At 39.4% G+C, this 9241-nt stretch overlaps 1 protein-coding gene across 6 annotated transcripts in view; it reads left to right on the top strand.

The window, feature by feature from the left end:
- ncam1a (neural cell adhesion molecule 1a) overlaps positions 1–9241 on the top strand; it is a 312988-nt gene that overhangs the window by 196987 nt on the left and 106760 nt on the right. The window lies entirely within an intron of this gene.

The raw sequence follows: 9241 nt of genomic DNA, 5'->3' as shown, positions 1-9241 counted from the left end.
ACACATTTTTAAAGTGGAATTAAGACAAATATCTCACACACACAAAGCAAATCATCAACCAAGCACAGGCTCAGAACTCTAATTTCTTAAGATGAGGTAGGTAACATTACTTACGTAACAATGAGGTCTTACTCAAATTTATTTTGAAAAATAGTTAAAATGGCAACTCGGCCTTACCTTTGTAGTATAACATGTTTAGCATTTAATCAGTTAATCAGTTCATGATCTAAATGCAGTGTAAACCTGTTGTGGAGCCCATATGAAAGCTGCTGCCTTGACCAAAGTGCTGCACAATTTATTTAAAAACATAATGACAGAGATTGTTAAGATATAAACACATTTTTGAAGCGTAATTGATACAAAAGTCTCACACACACAAACCAAGCATCATTCAAGCAAGCACAGGCTCATAACTAAAGCTTGGAATTTCTACACATAAGGTGGAGTAATATTATATAAGGGTTGTACCTGGATTTTTTTTTTTTTTGCCAATAGTAGTGATAAGTTATGATTTGACCCAATCACTAAGGATAGTATCTATGCCTCACCTAAGTCCAGGAGACCCCAACCTTTTTATCACCACTAACTGTTCAACGCTTGATATTTTTACTGTGGATCGGGGTGGGGGATTTGAATATCTATTCAGCTCACGTTTGACAACAAACAATGGCTTGCTTGAGTCTCCAAAATACTTTTGAGATTGCCCCCTAAAAATGTACAAAAATGTAAACAAATTACATTGTTTAAATCAGTCACATAAATGCATTAAAAATGCTATTCATTTCAATACAAAACGTTAGGCATAATGTTAATAATCCTTCCTCACTACAAAATGTAATATTAACAGTGGCCAGAGGGGGCATCAAAAACAAAGATCAAGCCAAACAAAACACGAATGAACTGTTAAAGCCCGGTGCCAGTTGATCCACGGACCAGTACTAGGCCGCAGACCGGCGTTTAGGGACCTCTGCCTTAGTCGGTTAATGTATGCATTTTGGTCGACGAGCTAATGATCCAAATCAAGTCTAGTCTTGCTGTACTGTATTTAGAGCATATAAAAATTACAGCCTTGACCAAAGAGATGCACAATTCATTTAAAACCCACAAGAAAAAAAAAAGAACAGTACAGAATATATAAAACAACTAATTATTCCCGACAGTTTGCCCATTATTTCACAATACAGACATTCAAGATAACTGGTATAAGAATTTCTTATTTTCAGTTTTTCTGGTTCTATTAAAAGTATTCCTTGATGTAGTGTAAGCTAATGCATCAAATATTCCAAAATTAAAAATTAGTCATCCAGCAAAGAGCATTCAAGAAAAGGCCAAACCACATCAATGTGTTTGACAACAGCCTCATCGGTCTCTTTCCAGCATTTGATTGTGATGCAGATTTTCAGTTTTAGAACTCTTTGATGGAAAGAAGGTGATGGCCTTAAAGAAAGAACCATTCCGCAGACTCTCAGATTGGGTTCATTGTGTCGACCATATCTGCTCTTGAAGATTGCCGACTGAAATTGAATCCACATTTGTTGAGTGCCTGTCCACCTGTGCGCAAAAGCATACCAGACTTGTGTCTGAAAGTGCCATGTGGAAGAAGAGGCGGGCGATAACCACTTGACTTATGAGTCGGGGGAATATCCCAGCTGCCCACAGGGTAAGGAGGGAGGCGGAAGGGAAGGCATTGACTGATTCATCACCTCAGCGAATTTCAAACAGCTCACTGCCAAAAAAATAAAAACTCAGTTGGTCATTTTCAACTATCCAGATCTGTCTGACTCTTTTAGTCCATAAGTGAGGGAATCATCAAAGATCAATTCATCCATATTCCATACCACTTTAGATAACTTCAGCTGATGTTTATCTTGTACTTGGGATATAGATCTCTTTCCAAATGATTTGTTTGAAGAAGATATACATCATTAAACTTCTTTGGTGTCTTTGTCAATGTTTTTTTTTTTAATCAAAATAGTTAATGTGATTCCATTGAACAAAATTGAAGGCAGCAGGAAAGCATTGTGATGTTTCCTGGTTTGGTTTCTCACATACAGTTCTAATCTAGAACAGGCATGTCCAAAGTCTGGCCCCTGAGCGAATTGCGCCCTGTGTTCATATTTTCACCACAAAACAGCCTCTGTTATCAATTCAATAATATGTGGCCCACAAATACTGATAATCACAGAATAAAATATGTACGTGTGTACAAAAAAGCTACTGTATTTTCATGACAATAAGATGCATTTAAAAGTCATAAATTATCACTGAAATTGACGAGGTGTCTTATGACGTGCGAGTTCCAACATTTGTAAATATTGCTGAGTGGCATCGATGAGCGCTCGGCTTGACTAACTGGAAACCGTTCTTGCCTACACGTGGCTTATATTAAAATAAAGGAGAACGTAATAGAGGACATGATCCGGATGTTAAAGGGGGAAGGGCTGGTGTGAAAAGGAAGGAATGACGTGCACTAGAAACAAACAAAAAAAAAAGAACGTCAATCAAGAAAAAAATAGCATCAGTAGTCACTTGATTGTTGTTTTTTTAGAGCCCTGAACTGACAGGTTGGACTCTTACAGACATGGTTAGTTTGTTTTGAAGGATTGGCTGACTTCCTGACAAAGTATGGTCTTGATGAGGATACAATGGCTTGACAGGCAGATCATTGTCTCATAATGTATGTCTGGTTGCACTTATAACATAATCATGTCCAAAAGCCCCCCCCCCTGTTTTAAACTTAAAAATGAAAATGTGACAAAAAGTATGCCATTTACAAAGAAAAAAGGAAAAAAATTGGCCCTCTGAAAAAAGTTTGGACACCCCTGATCTAGAAGATTGAGAAATTTTGTTTCTTTTTGTTTGGTTCAGAGGTCCTTAGATTACTTGAAGGTTCCAGCCCTAAAAGAGCAAATGAGCAGCTGGGGGGAGAAGCACGGCCGGAACCCAGTGTATTTGTTCGTCAATGTGTGTGCATGTGTTGGTGTAAGATTAGTACATGTATGGCACAACATTTCATGGAGCAAGACATTATGCATATTTTCACTCACAAGTGAAGTGACGTATGTCTGCGGTTTCAGCACGGCCAAACTTGTTGCGTCTCACAGCAAAGCATTTCTTCATTGCAAGCAGTTATATTGAACCTTCTCACAGCAAAGCATTTCTAGAGTGCAAGCAGTTATATTGATAGGAGCAAATGTATAAGCACTATATTTACAATAATTCCAACAGAAACAAAATTAAATCTCAAAAATACAAAAAAATATTAGATTTCAAATGCTCTGGAAATTAAATGTTGCTTGAGTGTCCTTTATTAAGGGTGATATAATGTAGACGTGTAGATTCTCAAGCTCTGGTGTCATATTGCTGGTATTATGGGGCATGTGTATTTAGGTAGGCATGTGTATTTAGGTAGGAATAGGTATGATGTCATGGAAGGGTTAAAAGGCACGACCCACCACTACTTCCCATGCATCATGGAATGATATTGCTCATTGCGCATTTCTATTTTGAAAGTCGTTAGTTATTTAACAATTGATTCATTAAAATTGAAACTTTTAAAAATGCAGGCTAATAAAAATAAAATACAAAAGGTCATTAAAAAAATACGTAACTTTTTTTTTTGTAATGAAAAATGGACCATCCTGGGTACATTTGCCCTTTAAGCCAGTCTGTGGCAAGGTTTACTTTCTGAACTTTGATGGGCAGCCTCTGGCGATTGCTAAATCCCTTCTCGAATTATATTTGTAACGGTATAGCATATTAGTGTCTAGACATATTAGACTTTATTTGATTGATTAGTGAACAAGATTTACTTTCCAAGTTTTAATTGGCTTTTCTGCTTGGGGTAAAGATATTTCAGGATCTAGCCTCCAGTACCTCCTCTGACTGCTCAAAACTGTGTTTACTCCATTCTATGAAGCTGGTCTGCCTGTGTGTGTTCCCACAATTGACAGGTGACTGGCCCAGGGAACAAGCCTAAGTCAGGAATGGATGTATAATGTACCACCCCGGCAGATGTCACAAGTATCTTAGTTGCAACCTGCAAACAGTCCTATACGCATCTCTGACATTAGTGGTTCGACATAACAGCTCACACTTTAGAGAGAAAGCGATTGCGATAGACACTATAGCTGCAGTTGTTGCTTACAAAAGTCTGGTGGCTATAAAAGGACAAATGTTCTTGGGAGCTGGCAGGGTGAAAAAACATAGACTCATTGAGGGTGTTATAATAGTCAAGAGTAAAGATATTGTATCAGTGGGGGACTTTGTGTTCCTGGTGTGTATGTAGCTGGTCTTTAGCTTTAGTGCATCTACTGGTAGCCCAGGGATCAATGGCAGTCACAAAAGGTAGAACAGTTTCAAATGTTGGCAGGGCTGTAAACAGGGTAAAAGTGCTGATATACATTCGGTGCTATCAACACTTTTTATCAGGACCCTACTGTGGTTTAATTGCGGTGACTGTATTCTCTGTTACGTTGAAAGTTGCCTGATTTCAATTATTTTGCCTAAACAATGGTTTCATAGGTACCAAAAATTTGTTACAAAGATGTACCTTATTTCTCTGTGTAAAACTCAAGTTGTTATACTCATTTTCAACCCTCGTATTGGGGGGTTGATTTATTTGTTTGTGTAACACTTTCCAAGTGCTTACAGTAATTTCTAATGATTGGACTAGTGCTAAGTTCGTCTACTAGAGAAGTGATTAAATAAAAACCAAATAAATGATCACGGACCAGGGAAAATAAGTTTAACAGCCGGCTTATTTTAGTTGAAAAGAAAACACACAATTAACATACAGCAACATACACACAGATAAACATAGAATTCAACATGAGAGTGAGAAAATACAAGACTATTTCCCTCTTCTGTTGATTTTGGTTATCTACCTTGTCTATTTTAACTTATTTAGTTTAAATTGACTTCTTTCTCAACCCGGGTTGTTATATTATTAATTCGAATTTTATGTCTTTAATCTGTTTTGAGTACACTCTAATTTCAACCATTTAGTATTATTGTTGTTTTACAAAAGAATAATACTTCACAGCATTTCCATGGGAATACAAGTGACAACGTTCAAGTCCAACAATTCGCGAATGCGTAACGTCAAATGCTCGTTGTCTGAGGTTCCAAGATTAAATCCCGATTTATAGTTCTTCTGGACGTCCTGAATGTTCGATCCTTATAACTGTAATCCACAGTGGTGAAGGGAAAAATGGATCAATCCTACCAGGTTCGTGGCAATGTTCAGTTGTGTCCAAGTTCTGTTGCTCCCGCACGAGGCACGATCCGCGGAGCTCAAGGGTAGCTCGCCATCTTGAATCGCACAACTTGGAAGTCCACCGTCAAGACTATATCGTTCAGTGGGTTTGAACCGATTTAAAGACGTGGAAGACAAGTTGTGAACCGGACAAAAATCTTTTGTCGTGGCAAAAAGAATTAACAAAAGAGTTCCATTGACTTTTTTTTCTCTGTGTTTTCTCAAAACTTCTCGCTGTGATATAAATACAACCGCGACTTCTCCAACAGCCAGAACGGAAAAAAAAAAAAAAAAAATCAAGTGCGCAATCATGGTCACGTGCCCATCCTGCTACGCGACGTTCAAAATAAAAATTAAGGGTCATTTAATCATTTAAATTGACCATAAAAATAATAATACCAAATTATATTTGGAATGTTTTAATCTTTTAACACACTTTTCAGTCATGCTAATCTATTTTGTGTTTACCAGGAAGTAATTTATGACTATTTTATTAATAGACTTTTACTTTGGAAGGTCCGTCTTAACCAGGGTTACACCCTCCCCACTTAAATCTATGCAAGTCCCTTTTGCATAATGCACAGGAATGCACAGGTTAAATGACTTTTATTTCGTGAGTTTCAATAGAACCAGTAACAGCTTCACTTAAGCTCTGGAACAAAGATTGAACTATACTAATAAGTGGATTCCCTAATTGGGGATAGGTCAATTGTTTGGGTTTCGCTCTTTCTCTTGAAGATCTTCTGACAACTTGGTTTGTTTCAGAATTAGTTTCTTCATCATTATCTTTCAAAGCTTTTGTGCCATCTTCTTCAGTTCGGTTTGTCTCTTTATCAGTCTTTGAATTTGGGTCATTGTCCATTTCCTTCGACTTAGTATTAGGTTCTCTTTCGGCTTCAAGTGTCAGTACATTCTCTAGTTCTGAAGACTTTTTCATTTCAGGCAATCTATCAATTTCAGGTGATTTGTCAGTTTCGTGTAAGTTGTTTGATATATCAGGAACACCTGATTCAGAACTTTCATCAGAATTGTTAGGATGTGTCCTGGGAAGCACTACCTTGTATTCCTCAAGCGACCTAAAAATCTCCCGTGGAGGACCCGAAGGGTGATACAGGGGGTAGTTGTCCTCTTCCTCAGAATTATGGTCAAATTCAGGATAGTCACAATCAGGCATTGGGCGTCGCCGTGTGCTTGGTCGACTGAGCTTCTCTGGTATTGCAGGAGGAGTCATAGGAGCAGTTGGCAAAAATCCACATGGTAACAAAAGGTCTCTGTGAAGAGTTCTCGTAGGACCATTCTGATGCTCTGGACTTACTACATACACAGGCAGGTTATCCTTTTGACTCATCACCACATGGACAACAGACTCCCATCTATCAGCCAGCTTGTGTTTACCCCGAAGTCGGACGTTCTTCACAAGCACACGGTCACCAATATTTAAGACAGATTCAGTTATGTTTTTGTCATATCTGGTTTTATTGCGTTCAGCGGCTTTAGTTGCACTTTTGATAGCCAGTTGGTAACTCTCTTGCAGGTGAGATTTGAGAGCTTTGACATACTGTGAATGTGATTGTCGCAGTTGCTGGTTCAAAGGAAGATTAAAGGCAAGGTCTATTGGTAGTCGAGGCTGTCTACCAAACATTAGCTCATAAGGAGTAAACCCTGTACTGTCATGTTTGGTACAGTTATAGGCATGGACAAGTGGCTTTACAAAGTCACGCCAATGACTCTTGTCTTCATCTTTCAGGGTACCCAGCATGTTTAGTAACGTCCTATTGAATCTTTCCACAGGGTTTCCTCTGGGATGATAGGGTGAAGTTCTAACTTTCTGTATTCCAGCTAGGTCACAGAGTTCTTTAATAGTTTTTGATTCAAAGTCCGTCCCTTGGTCACTGTGTAGTTTCTCTGGAAAACCATAGTGGATGATAAAATTTTCCCACAGAGCCTTGGCTACAGTTCGAGCCTTTTGGTTTGGTGTAGGGATCCCAACAGCATACTTGGTGAAAAAGTCTGTGATTACAAGGACATTCTTTGTGGCACTGCGGTCTGGTTCAATGGACAAAAAGTCAATGCACACCAATTCGAGAGGTCTGGTAACCTGTATGTTTACCAGGGGTGCAGCTTTTTCTGGCAGTGTTTTTCGACAAACACACCTGTGACAACCTTTGATTTTTTTCTCTATGTCTGAAGCCATTTTTGGCCAGAAGAATCTGGTTCTGGCCAGATCAAGAGTACGGTCAAAACCAAGATGGCCCATGTCATCATGTAGACTTCTCAATACCATAGGTCTCAGGCTTTCAGGAAGAATGAGTTGATACTGAGTTTCACCTAGGTTCCTCTTCCGGTACAGAATACCATTCTGCAGCTCAAGCTTGTTTAGCTCACGTAGATACATGGAAAGTTGGGGAAGTTCATTCCGTACTGTAGGAGAACAGGTTTCACCTGTTTCGAGTTGGTGTATGATTTCATTTATTGAAGGGTCATTTCTTTGACTCTGTCTTAAATCCTCTTCTGACATGCTTGGGATGACAGAAAGGGCATCACGCTGACCAAACTCATCAGGAATAGCATCAGCAGACATAGACAAAGACATTACAAGTGGGCAGGTGAGAACATCGCAGTTGGAGTCAAAAGACTGGAAGACCAGATGTTTTTCACAGATTGCTCTGACTGTCTGAGGAGGAATGTCAGTGAAAGGGTCTGAACCAGGTAGATGATGTTGTACAAATTGATGAATTCTCTCTTGCTCTTTTATTGAAACACTATCGTTGACTGGTTCGGGGTGAGGACGACGGGATAAACCATCTGCATCAGCATTCTGTTTTCCTGCTCGGTATCGAAGATGGAAATCGAAGGATGAAAGGGCAGATAACCAGCGATAACTTGTTGCATCTAACTTAGCGGTGGTCAAAATATAAGTTAGAGGATTACTGTCAGTTACTACAGTAAAAGGACTGCCATACAAGTAATCGCAGAATTTTTCGGTTACAGCCCATTTGAGAGCAAGAAATTCAAGTTTGTGAGCAGGGTAACGGCTTTCACTCCTTGATAGTCCTCTGCTCGCGTATGCAATTACTCGCATTTCTCCATCCTGTTCTTGATAAAGGGCTGCCCCCAGCCCGGTCGTACTGGCATCTGTATGTAGTACATAGGGCAACTTGGGGTTGGCAAATCCCAAAACTGGGGCAGAAGTCAGTTTGTTTATTATGGTTTCAAACGCTTGCTGGCAACTTTCTGTCCATCTTTCGCCAAAGGGGGACTTCGGCTGATAATACTGCAGATCCTTGGACTTGGACTCATTGCTCTTCCTCAGCGGTGGATATCCAGCAGTAAGATTGGTAAGAGGTTTAACAATTTTAGAAAAGTCTTTTATAAACCGTCGGTAATAACCGGCAAATCCCAAAAAGGAACGGAGCTCTTTCAAATTCTTGGGAGTTGGCCATGTTCTTAAAGATGCAACCTTTTCAGGGTCCGTCTCAACACCGCGTTGGGAAACAATATGGCCCAAATACTTCACAGAAGTCTGGAAGAACATACATTTTTCAAGTGATAACTTCAGACCATATTCTTTGAGACGATTGAGCACATGGAAAAGACGAGCCTCATGTTCTTCAAGCGTGTCTGAAAATATGATGAGGTCATCTAGAAAAACGAGGACTTCTCGTAGGTTGAGGTCACCCATACATTTCTCCATCAATCGTTGAAATGTACTGGGAGCATTCGTAACACCCTGAGGCATTCTGTTGAATTCATAGAATCCCAGTGGGCAAGTGAAAGCTGTTTTGTGCTTATCTGTCTCTTCAACTTCAATTTGATAGTATCCGCTCTTGAGATCAAGGACTGAGAACCACTTAGATCCTGTGAGAGTCGAAAAGGCTTCCTCCAACTTGGGAAGTGCGTAGGCATCCTTGATTGTGTTCAAATTCAGCTTTCGGTAATCAACACAAAGTCTTACATCTCCATTCTTCTTCCTTACCACAACTA

The sequence above is a fragment of the Hippichthys cyanospilos genome, chromosome 18 (assembly GCF_059441005.1).
Source record: "Hippichthys cyanospilos isolate Australia breed blue-spotted pipefish chromosome 18, RoL_Hcya_1.0, whole genome shotgun sequence".
NCBI lineage: Eukaryota > Metazoa > Chordata > Actinopteri > Syngnathiformes > Syngnathidae > Hippichthys > Hippichthys cyanospilos.
This window is presented reverse-complemented; position numbering and strand designations above follow the sequence as displayed.